We start from the raw sequence: 15,629 nt of genomic DNA on the forward strand, positions 1-15,629 counted from the left end.
ACCTGCTAGGTCTTGCCAAATGATGCATCGCTGCAAAAGAAAAAAGCTCTCCTCTCCCTGCCCCATCCCTTGCTTATCTTGCTGTTATTTAGGGCCAGGGGAGTGGGTTCAATGCCTCAATCTCCCAGAGTGGGATTCCTTTTCTCTCCCCCTCCCCAAATCCCAACACATATCCAGCAGTCAGCCTGCACCGCACATTTTCTTCTCCTCAACTGCTTGGCCTTCAGGTTTCATCCATGGATGGACCATTGCTGTTTGTGTCTACTTTGCCAGCTTGAGGGGAAATCCATTCCCCTCCCTCCTGTTTCCACCGAATCCAGATGCTGCCCCCCATAGCACCCCCTCCTTCCATGAGCCACGGTGGCACAGTGGTTAGAGTGCTGTACTGCAGGCTACTGCTGCTGACTGCCTGCTGCCTCCAATTTGGCAGTTGAAATCTCACCAGGCTCAAGGTTGACTCAGGCTTCCATCCTTCCAAGGTGGGTCAAATGAGGATCCAGATTGTTGGGGGCAATATGTTGACTCTGTAAAGCCCTTAGAGAGGACTGTAAAAGCACTGTGAAGTGGTATATAAGTCTAAGTGCTATTGCTGTTTTCCTTCCTTCCTTCCTTCCTTCCTTCCTTCCTTCCTTCCTTCCTTCCTTCCTTCCTTCCTCATTCCTTCTGACTCTGTAAACCGCTTCAAAAGTTGCCTTTTGAAAAAGCATTTCTAAATTTAAATTTTTACTAGTTTATTATCCAAGCATAAAATACAAAATAAGAAACAGACGTGAAACACTAAGAAAAGGGGGAGGGGGAAAAGAGAGATAGTTTTAAAAGGGAGAAAATAAAATAAAAAGATACCAACTTCTGCCACTTTTTAGCACAGTAGAAGACAACAACATTACAACTGCATTGTTTTGCTTTCACACAACAGTATGTACAAGCCACTTCTATAACCGTAAGTCTACCTAGTTTACAAAAATAAATGAATATTATTCCCGACAGCAAAGAGAAGCGGAGGTGGAGAAATTGATTCTTTTATCCAAAGAAGAGGATGTATCTATCCTTGCCTCTGTTTTGTAACGGCTTCTGGATTTTGTGCTTGCAACGAAAAATATATACAGTATATATGAAACTTTGGTTTTTGTTTTGAAAAAGCACTTTTGAGACAACTATGACCCGGATGACTGAGAATCTCCACAGACACGGAGCTAAGCAATCGGTCCCAGCAGCCTTTGCCATCAGCCCTGCAAACAGCTCCCTGTGAATCGAGTCAAGAGCTAAAATTCCCCCTTTGGCTCTTTTCAAGAGGTCATTTTATTGCTTCTTTCTTCCCTCGACACTCTTTTTATTTAATAATCTCGCAAATCGCTAGTATTATTATTATTATGAAAACTCCTGTTGTGTGTTTGAAAATAGAGAGAGCTTTCTCTTTGAACTCTTTCTCTACCACACAGGTATAAGCCCTTCTTGTACCGAAAGCTGATATTAAGGAGCAGGGAAGGGGTTTTTCTTCCCAAATGAAGACCAGAGAAACAGGGGTTGGATTCAGCCGGTTCACACTGGTTTGGACAAACCAGATGTTAATTTTGCATCTGGTTCGCCGAACCTGTGGTTGCAAGGACTGGTTCACCCCTCTCTGCCTCTCCCAGGAGTCTCCAAGCAGCCCATTCTTCATGCCAGATAATTACAGGGCCCACGCGGAGGCTCTAGGATGGCGAAAAACCGGCCTTCCAGAAGTCGAAAAATGACCCTGTTTCCGGCCACTGGAGGGCCTACAGATCAAGGGGGAGGATGTTCACACCCTTCAGGGGGCTCGGCGATTGGATTGCCATCTGTCAGAAATGGTGTAGGGTCTCCTGCTTGGGCGGTGGGTTGGACTGGATGACCTCCAAGGTCCCTTCCAACTCTGTTTATCTGCTAGAATCTGTTAGACACACAAGTCCAGAGTATTTTCCATCCAATCCAAGGAAAATGTTGGTTTGGAAAACCACTGTACAAAACCTAACATGAAATTTGTTAGGAAGACTAGGATGTTTTTAGCACAACACTGAGGAATGGAAACTTTGGCACCAGATCAGCCTTTCTAGGGAGAGAACACGGATGCCACTGCCAAGATCTCCCTATTTTAGTTGCCCGTCTAGGAAATTCTTTTTTTGGAAACACACAGCTCTTGCAGGAAGGGACTTTGGAAGGATGGGAGAAGCAGTACTGTTTCCCTTCCCCGATCTTGACTTTGGATAAGGGTCCAACTGAGATCAGAGTTTAGATTTCCAAAGAATGGGAGTCACAGGAACTGGAGGCTGGCAAGGCAACCTCTGGCAAGTCCATTCAGGGCAGTTATCTCCCCTAATCCTTTTGATAAGAAGAACCTTGGTGGCGCAATGTTTAGAATGCAATACGGTAGGGTAACTCTGCCCACTGCCAGGAGTTTGATCCTGACTGGCTCAAGGTTGGCTCCCATCCTTCCGAGGTGGGCAAAATGAGGACCCATATGGTTGGGGGCAAGAGGCTGTAAACCTGTTGAGAGGGCTGTAAAAGCACTATGAAGCACGGTATATAAGTCTAAGTGCTATTGCTTGGGAAGGAAGGAAGGAAGGAAGGAAGGAAGGAAGGAAGGAAGGAAGGAAGGAAGGAAGGAAGGAAGGAAGGAAGGAATGTTAGTGCAGTGGTTAGAGTGCTTTATTGCAGGCTAACTCTGCCCACAGTCAGGAAGTTCGATCCTGACTGGCTCAAAGTTGACCCAACTTTCCATCCTTCTGAGGTGGGTGAAATGAGGGCCCAGATTGTTGGGGGCAAGAGGCCGACTCTGTAAACTGCTTAGAGAGGGATGTAAAGCACTATGAAGCAGTATATAACTTTAAGTGCTATTGCTATTTTCCTTCCTTCCTTCCTCCCTCCCTCCCTCCCTCCCTCCCTCCCTCCCTTCCCAGTGGTTAGAATTCAATGTTGCAGGCTGACTCTGCCCACTGGCAGGAGTTAGATCCTGATGGGTTCAGGGCCAATGTTCCCTCTAATTTTGTTTTCAGTGTGTGCGGAAAAGTATAGTGTTTGAGCGGCACATTTTCATGCCTGAGCACCTGAATTTTTTTCACAGATGTTTCACAGAGCAATTGATTTATAGGATTGAATTGGAATGGAGAAAAATGTGTGTGTGTGTGTGTGTGTGTGTGTGTGTGTTTGTTTGTTTGTTTGTTTGTTTGAGTGAGTGAGTGAGCGAGGGATCCGGTAAGGGAACTGCGCCTATTTAGAAAAGGTAAATTATTGCAAACATGATCAGTCGAAGATAAGTATGGGGACAGGTTGGACGGTAGAGAGAAAGTGATAAAAGAATGGGAGGGAGGAAGAGAGGAAGAAAAAAGAGGGAAGAGATACAGAAGGACAGAGAAAGTGACAGAAGAGTGGGAAAGAAGGAGAGAGAGAGACAAAGAGAAAGAGGGTGAGAGAGACAGAAAGAGACAAAGAGGAGAGAGAAGGGAAAAGGAGAGAGAAAATCACAGAAGAATAGAAAAGAAGGAGAAAGAGAAGAGAGACAAAGAGAAAGAGGATGAGAGAGACAAAGAGAGAAGAGAGGAAGAAGAAAGAGTAAGAGAGAACATCTCATTTCAACCCTGAGGTGCAAATATTTTATTTGTCCATTTACTATCCAATACTCTCATTTCTCCTTAAGTTCATCAAGAATTCCCTTCTTTTTATTGAATTTATCACAATACCTTGAGAACAACTTTTTCAGCATAGCTTTACAGCTATTTAAAATATATAGTAATTTAGGTCAGGTTTTCAGAACATTAGTCTATTCATAAGTCACTAAGTGCAAAGAAACAGAATTCAGAAAGTTGGCTTCTCTTTTTGCAATTGTGTATTGTCTGCTTAATTTTCTAGCTACATTTTTGATAGCTGATATTCACAGTTGACCCAAGAAGCCCATCGTAGAAAGAAACCCTCCCTATGAACTTTGCTGGATTTCCATGGAATGAAGTTGATCTTTTTCTCAACTATACAGTAGCATAATCTTTCTAAGGAGGATATAATCAAGATTGCCTATCAATCTAACACTATGGCGATTGACAATCTCTTTATATTTCAACTCTAACTCTTTCAGTCTTAAAAGTTTGGTGAGGAGAAATCCAAAAATTCTTTTAAAGAGGAAAAAAAATGCTTGCACAATTGCATCCATGGAGACATGTATATGTGTGTGTGTGTGTGTGTGTATATATATATATATATATATATGTGTGTGTGTGTGTGTGTGTGTGTGTGTGTGTGTGTGTGTTTATTTGTGCTGATAAATAAATAAAGGGAGACTAGTGTAGATCTATTTCAAGCTATTTAGCTCTCATCAGCTAGCCACACCCTTACTGGGATTCGAACCTGTGCTGTATTGCATCTTAGGCAAACGTCTTAGCCATCAAGCCACAGGTCTCCTCCTTATCAGCTGAAGCCAGGGAAGAAGGTATATATTAGTGTTACAACCCCTGGTAAGCCCCAATTATGGGAGGAAGCTAACTGCTTCCAACATCTGTCAATCGGCTCGTCACAAGAGTCCACCATGACAGAAACCCAATATTTTTACTGTTGCCTTTTTGTTATATTTGTGTTTTTATTTGTGCTGATAAATAAATAAAGGGAGACTAGTATAGATCTATTTCAAGCTATTTAGCTCTCATCAGCTAGCCACACCCTTACTGGGATTCGAACCTGTGCTGTATTGCATCTTAGGCAAACGTCTTAGCCATCAAGCCACAGGTCTCCTCCTTATCAGCTGAAGCCAGGGAAGAAGGTATATATTAGTGTTACAACCCCTGGTAAGCCCCAATTATGGGAGGAAACTTCCTCCCATAATTGGGTCTAGGGCAGCGAGTCATTTGATGGGAAACTTGCCTCTTGAAAGGAATGACCCGGCTTAGCTCCCGCTTTCAATCTGCCGCCCAATGACTGAACAGAGAAGCGAAGAGGCAGGAGAGACAAAGCGCGAGCCAAGCCAGGTCATTCCTTCCAAGAGGCAACTTTCCCATCGAATGACTCGCTGCTCTAGGCTGGAGGAGACCCTCTGCAGTCCCTCTTGTCTGGCCAGGATGCCAGTGAGAGTATTGGGCTGAAGGAAGGAGGGATACACACGCTCGTGCTCTCCCCCCCCCCTCTCTCGCAAATGGCAAAGCCGAGCAGCCGATGCTGGGAGCCTGTCCCATGCCTTCTCCCAACCCCTACACCCCTTATCTCAGCTACTTTATGCCTTGTGGACCTAGAACTGATTGCTGTCTCCAGGCTAGCTCTCCTCTCCTATTATCGTGGAAGGCGTCTCACAAAAACCACTGTGCGGCACTTGGAAACGGCTGCACGATGTTTTGTTGCCACGTGCGCGGCCGTGCAGCCACGCAGCTTAGAGGGAACATTGCTCAGGGCAGTCTTCCGTCCTTCCGAGGCGGGTCAAATAAGGACCCAGATTGTTGGGGGCAACAGGCTGACTCTGTAAACCGCTGAGAGAGGGCTGCAAAACACTGTGAAGCGGTATATAAGTCTAAGTGCTATTGCTATTGAGTCATACTCAGTGTTACATTACTCTATGGCAGGGTTCCAAAACCTTGGCAACTAGAATGACTTTTTATATGCAAATGGCTTGAAACTTTTGGAAACGGAAAGCGAAAGATTGAGGCTCTCATTCTTTTCTGCGTTTGGCTGCACCCCAAAAAGTCTGTGTTCACCCCTTCTTTTTCCCCCTTCGTTTCCGCCCATCTCTTTCCTTTAACGTTCCTAATTTCTATTTGCATTTTATCTTATCATGAACCTTGTGTAAAAAAAAAGAAAGAGAAATATGGAAACTCAGTCCATATTCCAATTCTATTTGTAATGCAGGACTGCAGTTCCTGAGCCACAGTTTTAACAGCTGCAGAGGAATGCGCAATCACCCCCCCCCCCAATTTAACGAATGAAGCAATAATTACTTTGGCGATGATAGAAATCCAGAAATTGCTGCATTAAGCGTGGGGCACGTGGCTCTCTCTGGATTGGGCACAGTTTTGGCTGCTTCTGGGCTCCAGTTTCTGAGACCTGATTTAGATGCCCCTGATCTGTGGTCCCTGCAATGGGACTTGTTTTCCTGGTTTGCTCATTTGTTTCTTTTGATTTTTTTCCCTCTCTTTTGTTTTTAATGCATTTATTGGGATGCCGTGCATTCCCAAATGCTCTGTGCATTCCTCTGCTTAGCATGCCACACCATCCGCCCGCATGGCACTGCCAGGGTTTGTGCCACCTGCTCTGAGCACGATTCCTTGCTGCTCCTCTGAGCGGCGTGCTCAACACTGGTGTGTGTGCGTGTGTTTTCCGTGACGAGAGAATGCAAATTCTGTGTCTGGGAAGGACTTCTGTGGATTCTGCCAGTTGAGTGCGTTTTATTTGATCGCCCATTGTCCTACTTTGCATCATTCAATAGGCAGGAATGAGTCAGGAGCCGTGTTAGACACTTCAACTGTACCCAACTAAACATACAACCCTATATAAACCAGGCAGAGAATCCAAAACACATGGAGTATTAGTACCGCTTTATAAATCCTTAGTTAAGACCCCAGCTGGAAAACGGTGTCCAGTTTTGGTCACCGTGTTACACAAAAGATGTTGAGACTTTAGTAAAAGTACAAAGAAGAGCAACTAAGCTTTTGATTAAAGGCCTGGAGGTTAAAAGAACGATTTTAGGCATTGAGTATGGCTAGTATAGAGAAAAGAAGAGCTAGAGGGTGATATGATAGCAATGTTATTTTCCAAAGCATTGGAAACAATGGATGGAAACTAATTGAGGAGAGAAGCAACGTGGAATTAAGTGAGAACAATTAACCAATGTAGAACGGCTTACTTCCAAAAGTTTTAGGTACTCCATCACCGGAGGTTTTTAAAAAGAGACTGGACAGCCACTTGTCTGAAATGATAGAAGGCAGGGGTGTCAAGCTTGATTTCAATGGGGGAGGCATCAAAGTTGTGTTTGACCTCAGTGTGGCTGGGGGGGGGCATGGCCAGGGGGTGGCCAGCTCGACGTCACTCATGTCAAGGGTGCCTGCACTCTGCCAGTGAAAACGGGCTCCCGAACTCCGTTTTCAGCCTCAACAGCCTCCTGCAGCCCTCTGCCAACAAAAACGGAGTTCAGGTGGGCCATGTGCCACCTCCCCGGGCCCCATTTTTAGTAGCCACAATGGTCTCCTGAAGCCCTCTGCCAGCAAAAACAGAGCTCGGGGGGCATATATGGCACCCCCCAGAGCTCCGTTTTCACTTATAGAGGGATACAGGAGGTGTTCGTGGCCATGGGCCGGTCTTTCACTATTTCCAGGGCAACCCTGTGGGCCAAATCTAAGCACCTGCGGGCCGGAGGCTTGAGTTTGACACCCTTGGTATAATGTATCCTGTTTGAGCAGGGTTGGATTAGAAAACTTCTAAGGTCCCTTCAAGTTCTATTCTGATTGATTGAACAGCATTTTGGTAATGAACAAAGCTGCCTCTGGGAGTTGCAGCAGCTCTTCTGTCAGCCAAAGGATAGGATTTTCCCACTCCTTAGAGCAACTTGCTCAACCTTCCCAATTTTTAGATGCATTAGATCAGGGGTCGGCAACCTGCGGCTCTGGAGCCGCACATGGCTCTCTCATCCCTCTGCTGCGGCTCCCTGTTGCCAGTCGGCACCACAATTGATAGGGGTTTTGGGTAGGACAGGTAGAGGAAAAAGGATGCCACGCTAGGAGGAGAATCTATGGTGGAATTACGGTTGTCTCCAGAATTGAACAGGGGGCTTCCAGTTAGGACCTTTGTGGCTCTTTGAGTGTTTAAGGTTGCCGACCCCTGTATTAGATATATGGCTTGTTGGGGAATTCTGGGAATTCAAGTCTACACATCTTAAAATGTTCTGACGTAGTAGAAATCACAATATTTGTCCCTCTTTTATTTATACCGCTGTAAATTATGGTCATTAACAGTATGCAAGGATTCACAAACAGTCTGTGAAGATTCCAACAGATGTCTGCTTGAGTTGCCACAGTCTTTCAGGGGAATGTTGATAAACACCCACCTTATCTCCCTTGGAATGCTGCCAGAGACCTAACTGCCAAATGCAGAGCAAGGCCAAACACAGCACTTTTCAAAGCTTTCTGGCAGCTCTGTGCATGCGCACGCTGGGAACAGGCTCCCACTGTTCTTCTGCCTCACTGCTGTCTGACACCAGAGGCTCTGGAGGCAGCACATAACTCCCAGATGGCCCTGGCCCCCTCTCTGCCTCCGACACAGAGCCTTCATCAGAGCCTTCCCCAGACTCCAGGACTGGCCCATGTTCCTCCCCAACCTCCTCATTGTCCGAATCTGCTGGCAGGCCACAACATAAAGCTGCCAAGTTTGAGAAACACTTTCTTTCTTAAAGAGCAGCAGATGCACTTGGCAGGCTTCCTCGGTTTCGTCCAGCTATGTACACAAACCTGTCGCAAAGTCACATGGCTTAGTAGCGCACGTGAGGTTTGATGAACGTTCTATTTGACTTGTTGTGTCTTGCACAATCTGAGAATCCAAGCACATTTGTCCGTCAACATATTCCTCAAGCCTCTTGTACGATTTAATGCAGCAACCAGGTTAAGTATGTTGTGCAAATGCGCTGCTGGTCCTTCTTTGTGTTCAGAATCCTCCAGAAGCTTCCATAAAAACTTGGAAATCATGCCGAAAAAAAAAGATGGATCGTTTAATCTTTCCTTTCCTTTAGAGAAGGCTCTTGATGCTGCTGCTGGGGTCCTCTGCTCACTTCTGCTTCCGTTGAATAGATAACAGAATAACAGAGTGGGAAGGGACCTTGGAGGCAATCTAGTGCAGGAGTTACTAACCTTTCGGGACCACTAAATGCATAATTTTAAATCCCACGAACCACTAATATGATCTGCCCAATGATCGTCCGGGTGGCGTGGCTAGGTGGTCTTGTGACTGGGTGGGCCTAACCAACTCAATATCACTCACGTCAAGGGGCGTCTCGCCAACCTCTACTTGCCCTTCCCCTCCCAGCCACTCCTTGCCTGCTCGCCCGGGCTCCTTAGGGCCCCAACAGGAAGCAGTTGCTGAAGCTAAACAGCCACCATGAGAAAAAGTTGGCAAAATAGCTCAGTTCAAATTGGATCTGACCGAGAAGGAGGCTCAGCAGAAGCACCTCACTGAGGACTAAGAGCATAGGCTTTCCAAGCAGAGGGAAGACCTGCGGGAGTGCAAGGCCAGGTGCCAGCGCCTGGAGGCTCAGCAGGCTGAGATGGTCAACCAGTTCCAGGCCATGATGCAGTCCCACTGGAACGAGGCCCTCCGGCTCTTCGCCACCAGCGGCCCTTCCCTCCAGCCTTCACAAAAAGCCCCACACCAGGAGGCTGAAGCAGACCCCCTCCGACCCACATAAAAAGACCCCAAAGGGAGAGACTCTCTGCAGCAACACAAGTGTTCATTGCAAGTATCTGTCCCAGGGGCTGTAGTTTGAGGACCCCTGATTTCATGCAATATAAAAATGCAAATAATTTTTCTGCAGACCACCATTTTCTCGCAGACCAGCAGTGGTCCACGGATCACCTGTTGGTGACAGCTGATCTAGTCCAACTCTCACGCCCAAGCAGGAGACCCTACACCATTTCTGACAGATCCAATCCAGTCTCTTCTTGGAAGCTCCCATGACTTCTGATTTCCTGAACCTCAAACCAGCTTTTGTTCACACAATCAGATTGTGACCCTGCTGTTACTGGTGTACATACGTAGGTGTGCGAGGGGTGGGAATGGAGATTTTGCAGTATCCTTCCCTGCCACGCCCACCAAGCCAAGCCCACCAAGCCACACCCACAGAACCAGTAGTAAAAAACCTTTGACTCTCACCACTGCGTAAAAGCAATTGGGAACTGTAATACTTAAAGGCAGTTACCACAAGGCAGGGTTAGTGGATGATGGGCTTCTCACCTCGAATTGTCTGGAGCTCAAAACACACCTGGCCAGCCGGACTCTGGGATGAGACGGGGAAGAAAGGAATGGGTGTGGACATGGGTGTCACGGAATTACAGGTTTCAGCTGGGAAAATAAACATTAAAGAGTTGTAAAAACCCTGCATCTGTTTTGACATGTCCCATGTCCCTGGAGAAGTAAGAACAAGTAGGGCTAGTTATAATTGTGAAAGAAAAACAGCATTCTTTATCCCCCTCCCCCGGGGTGGCCAAACTCTTCTTTGCTTTTCTAATTGGAATCAAAGCCACCCACCGCCATTCCCAGGGCTCTTTGACCAGAAGCACTTAGAAGCTGAAGGCTCAGAAACCTCCGTGAAAAGAGGACAGCACGAATTTAAAGCTTTTCCACAAATCTTATTCTCTATGCAGGTAGTCCTCGGCATATGTCCCAGTGGTGGATTACGACCATTACGCCCCAATATGGGCATACCGGTGCCTGCTGGGAGCATCGGGTACCATTCCGGTACTGTGCTCCGGAGGGCCCACCCCCCGCACAAGCTTCTTACCAGTATTTGAGCTCTTCGGTGCTTCTGTGCACACGCACGGAATGTACAGAGCCTGCGCGATGCTCCTCCGAGCAGCTGAAGCATCACAGAAGCATCGCAGAGAGTCACAGGAGGTAAAGACGCATGCGCATGCTGCACATGTGTGCGTGTGTGCTGCGTGCATGCATGTAGTGGACACCCGGCCCCGTTGCATTGTATCAGTTGCAACGGGATCCGGAGCCCACCACCATTCCCAAGGCTGTTTGACCAGAATATGTCCACAATTGATCCCAACATTTCCGTGGCTAAGCGAGACAGTTGTTGAATGTCTTTTGCCCCATTCTGGGACCTTTCTTGCCACCGCCATTAATTGAATTCCTGCCATTGAAGCTGACTTGACTGGAGCCCTATCGGAGCTTCAGGGTTGCTACACTGGAGTTCAGCAAAAGGGATGGGGATTAAAGATAGAGGGGGTTGTGTAGCCGAAGCAAAATGCTTTCTCTTGAGAACCAAGGGCATTCTCACACCTGGACCGTGGAAGGAGGAAGGAGGTCTTCCAGATGACCAAACAGCATCTTGATTGGACCATGTGACTGATTGTTTTGGGTATGGGAAAAACTTTCTCTTTTAACTAGGTGAAAACCGCGGGAACCTTTAGAGCCGGTTTTCACTTTATTTCCAATAAAGTTATCCTTCGCGGAAATTGCCTGACTTGGAGCTTTCCTTGTTATGGATCTATTACTTGGAATCTGTCAGCCGTGGTTAAGAGAATAACAGGGTTGGCATCCATGTGGAATTTGCCAGTTGGAAGGTCACAAAATGGGATCATGTGACCCTGGGACACAGCAACCGTCGTAAATATGAGCCGGTTGCCAATCATCTGAATTTTGATCATGGGGGTCCCACTGCAATGATTGTAAGTGTGAAAAATGGTCATCGGACAGTCACTAAACGAATGGTTGTAAGCCGAGGAATGCATGTATGCCCGACAAACAAACAAGACAAGCAAGAGCAAAGATAAATTACGTTTTCTGCCCCTTTCCCTAAATAAATAACTACATTTCCTTATTACTTGATTATATTAGAATAAAATGCTCTTGTTGTCTTGTTTGTTTTGTTTGTTTTATTGGTCTTGTATGCCACCCACTCCTGAAGGACTCCGGGCAGCTTACAATAAAAAGGGAAGGGGGATAAATAAGACAATACAAAATTTAAAAAGCAGCAACATTCACAATTAAAGTGGGGCTGGATGCTTCAACAGCCCCAGGCCTGCTGGAACAGCCAGGACTTAGCAGCTTTACAGAAGGCCGGAAGGGTAGTAAGGGTCCGGGTCTCAGTGGGGAGGTCGTTTCAGAGGGCCGGAGCTGCAACAGAGAAGGCCCTCCCCCGAGGGGTCGCCAGCTGGCATTGGCTGGCAGATGGAATCCGGAGAAGGCCAAGTCTGTGCGATCGAATCGGTCTTAGGGAGGTAATTGGCAGGAGGCAGTCTCTCAGGTAACCAGGTCCGATGCCATGCAGGGCTTTATAAGTAACGACTAGCACCTTGAAGCGTGTCCGGAGACCAATGGGCAGCCAGTGCAGCTCTCGGAGGATAGGTGTAACGTGGGTGAACCTAGATGCACCCACAATCGCTCACGCAGCTGCATTCTGGACTAACTGAAGTCTTCGAACGCTCTTCAAGGACAGCCCCATGTAGAGCGCGTTACAGTAATCCAGTCTTGAGGTGACGAGGGCGTGAGTGACTATCCGAAGGGCCTCCCGGTCCAGGTAGGGTCGCAATTGGTGCACCAGGTGAACCTGGGCAAAGGTCCCCCTGGTCACAGCCGACAAATGATGTTCTAACGTCAGCTGTGGATCCAGGAGGACTCCCAAATTGCGAACCCTCTCTGAGGGGCGTATAATTTCAGCCCCCAGGCTAAGGGATGGAATAGCTGGACCATTTTTGGGAGGGAGCATCAATAACCACTCGGTCTTGTCGGGATTGAGTGCAAGCTTGTTTGTCTTCATCTCGATATTGATTTTATCCTCCGTTTATTTTATTATTTTATTTTATTTTATGGTCACTCCTTGCTGTTTTAATGTGTCCCGAAGGTTGTTCATGCCTCCCTCCTTTTATTGTTTTTTATACCTTGCAACGTCTTGCAAATTGCTGAAGGAGTATTTTCATGAAGGGCACACTACAAATATAGTTTAAATAAAAGAAAACAAGGCCCGGGCAAGAGAGGGCGGCTGTGGTTTTGGCTTGTTTGAATGTACTCTGAGGGCACCTCTTGTTTGGCATCTTACAAAATTGCTTTCCGTGTGTGTGTATGTGAGAGAGGGAGGGAGGGAGGGAGGGAGGGAGACAGAGACAGAGACAGAGACAGAGACAGAGAGAGAGACAGACCGAGAGAGAGAGAGACCGAGAGAGAGAGAGAGAGAGAGAGGGGGGGGGAGGAAGAGAGAGAGTGAGAGGAGTAGTGGGGAGAGAGAGAGGGAGTGGTAGGGAGAAAGGGAGAGAGAGAGAAGAAGTGGGAGGGAAAGAGTGAGAGAGAAGAAGAGCGAGAGCGAGAGAGCAGGAGGTATGAAATCTCAGTGTAGGTCTCCATCCACACATCTGCTGCAGTCAGTTTGCCTTTAGGAGCAATTGTCACACTGTGCCAGATTTCAGGATTGCACACATGTACCAACAGTTCAGCATTTACACAATTCCTAAGAGAGGGCTCCTGCAGGGGGAACGTGGGAAGCCGTTTCTTCAGCAACAGAAAATATTTACAGGTAGTCCTCGACTTACGACTGGTTGCTTAGCAACGCTTTGAAATTACAATCACCCTCCAAAGGGCATTTAACATTCTGATTTTGAAGTTACACCCCCCCTCCTCTCCCTGTGGGTCCCATGCTCACATTTTGGGCCCCTTAGCAACCAGATTCCCCTTTCCTGCGGTTTGCAGCATCCCAGGGTCCTGCGGCCGAAATTTCCCACAGTTTTTGTGCTGATTTCTGACATTCACTTCTGCTTTCTGACAAAAACGCCCGTTCGGTAACATGGGTTCCCTTAACGACCTTCACTTTTACGGCCACTGCAAAACATGCTGTAAAGTTAAGCCCAGTCACATGGTACCTGCTTAACCATTGCAACTATTTATGTCCATAATTCTGGGCTCAAGTACTGTCATAAGTTGAGGACTACCAGTACTGAAGAACAGTAGCCTCATGGCTTACCTCAAGTTACTTATCCCAGCGTTAAGATCTGCATTTGTTCTCTTCTTCAAAGTTCCTAGTTAAAACACGGGGGGAGGGGGGGAGAAGAAGTGAGAAGCCTTCTAATCTTCATATCTCTATCTATATCTATATCTATATCTCTATCTCTATCTCTATCTCTATCTATATATCTATATCTGTATCTATATCTATATCTATATGTATGTATGTATGTATGTATGTATATATATGGCTGTGTGTGTGTGTGTGTGTGTGTTCCAGCATAACTCTGAAACACCTCTAACAATTTCAACTAAACTTGGTATACAGATAGCTTACTCTCTGGAGAAGAATACTGTGGGGGTAAGACACCCCTAACATCCCGCAGGGTATGTGTTCTGTTAAGATGCAGCCTGTTGTGCCTTCAAATGGCTTCTACTGTACTACTGTACAGCGCAGTGGAGTTGCCATGGTAACGGCTTCACAGTACTCCACAAGGGGCTCCTTCTGGTAGTGGGGAGAATCCAAAATTAGAAATTATGTTTGGTCCAGACATTCCCCCCCTATAAATAAATACCAGGTTATCAGTTAGTAATTACTAAAGGACAAAAGCAAGCATAATTTGCCAGACTATTAGGACCTGTTTACATTTTTTAATCATCCTAAGGTACTTTTTGCGGTCTCACTTCCACATTCCCAGGACAGAAGGGCCTGTGATTTAAAAATTACCCTCCTCTTAAGCTCCTCTTTAAATAATAAAAAAGAGACATCCCTGCAGATTTTACTCCGCTAGTCACTACCAACTGTAGGGAGCAGTTCTCGTCTCCATTTCAAGGCCATTTCCACAGCCATGTGGCCAGCATGACATCACAGAGCACTGTTATTTTCCCACTGAAGTGGTACCTATTTATCTACTTGCCTTTGCATGCTTTTGAAACTACTAGATGGGCAGGAGCTGAGGTGAGGACAGGAGCTCACCCTGTTGCGTGGTGCTTAGGTCTCGAACCTGGGCTGCCAGTTTTCCAGCCAACAAGCCCAGCGTCTTAACCACTGAGCCACCGTCCTGTCCTCCCTCTTTGGATGGTGGGCTTGAATTAGATGTTTGAGTTGCTCTTCCAAATATAGTTGTTGCCTTTGTTATATCAGGAACAATGTACAGAAACTGACCAAGGGGAGATTCAACCTAGAAATAAGGAGGAACTTTGTGACAGTGAGAACAATCAGCCCATGGAATAGAAGTTGCTTTTGGAAGTTGTGGAAGCTTCATTCCTGGAAATTTTCAAGAAGAGACTGGACTGCCTTCTGTCAGAAACGGTGTCGGGTCTCTTGCTGGGGGGGAGGTTTAGAATAGATGACCTACAAGGTCCCTTCCAACTCTGTTAATCTGTATCTGTGTCAAGACATGCTTCCACGAGACTGCTGGGAACAAGAGTGGAGACCAGGCTTACAACAACAGGCTTGTAATGAATGACCTGTTTGCTGAGGAAATTTTAGGCCTCGTGTTGTTACTGGAGGTGGTGCAGTTCTCTGGAGCTCGCGCTGGAAACAGGATGCATCTGTGGCACTTGCAAAATAAAAGAGTTGAGTGTAAGCCTGAGAGTTGGATGAGAGAGATTCAACTGTGGGTGTTTATTTAGCTCCAGAGGGCAGAGGGATGTCTACCATTAAACCCCCAACAGGGGTGGGTTGCTGCCTGTGTTACTGCCAGTTTATTGGGCACATGTGCAGTTGCCTGAAAATATCTCAATGGCATGGGTGACCAGGGAACTAGTTCAGGGGTGTGGCCAGCCTGTGGTCCCTATCAGTTCGACAACGCATTCCCAATTTCCACGACCGGTTCGGCAGAACTGGTGGGAACCGGTAGCAATGCACCTCTGCCCCCCATCTGCTTTCTGAGGTCTGTGGAGATGGATTAGATGGGAAACTCCCACCTACCTCTTCTCCCTCACCGTCTTTATATCCACCTAACTGATCTGTCTCCAGGAAGGTGGCATTAGGATCA

At 46.7% G+C, this 15,629-nt stretch overlaps 1 protein-coding gene across 1 annotated transcript in view; it reads left to right on the plus strand.

The window, feature by feature from the left end:
• Positions 1–15,629, plus strand: part of FAM178B (family with sequence similarity 178 member B) — a 291,511-nt gene that overhangs the window by 175,893 nt on the left and 99,989 nt on the right. The gene's annotated exons all lie outside the window — the stretch shown is intronic.

This window comes from Thamnophis sirtalis, unplaced genomic scaffold (genome assembly GCF_051295495.1).
Source record: "Thamnophis sirtalis isolate CommonGarterSnake01/CBP01778 unplaced genomic scaffold, rThaSir2_p1.2 scaffold_2, whole genome shotgun sequence".
Taxonomy (NCBI): Eukaryota; Metazoa; Chordata; class Lepidosauria; order Squamata; family Natricidae; genus Thamnophis; species Thamnophis sirtalis.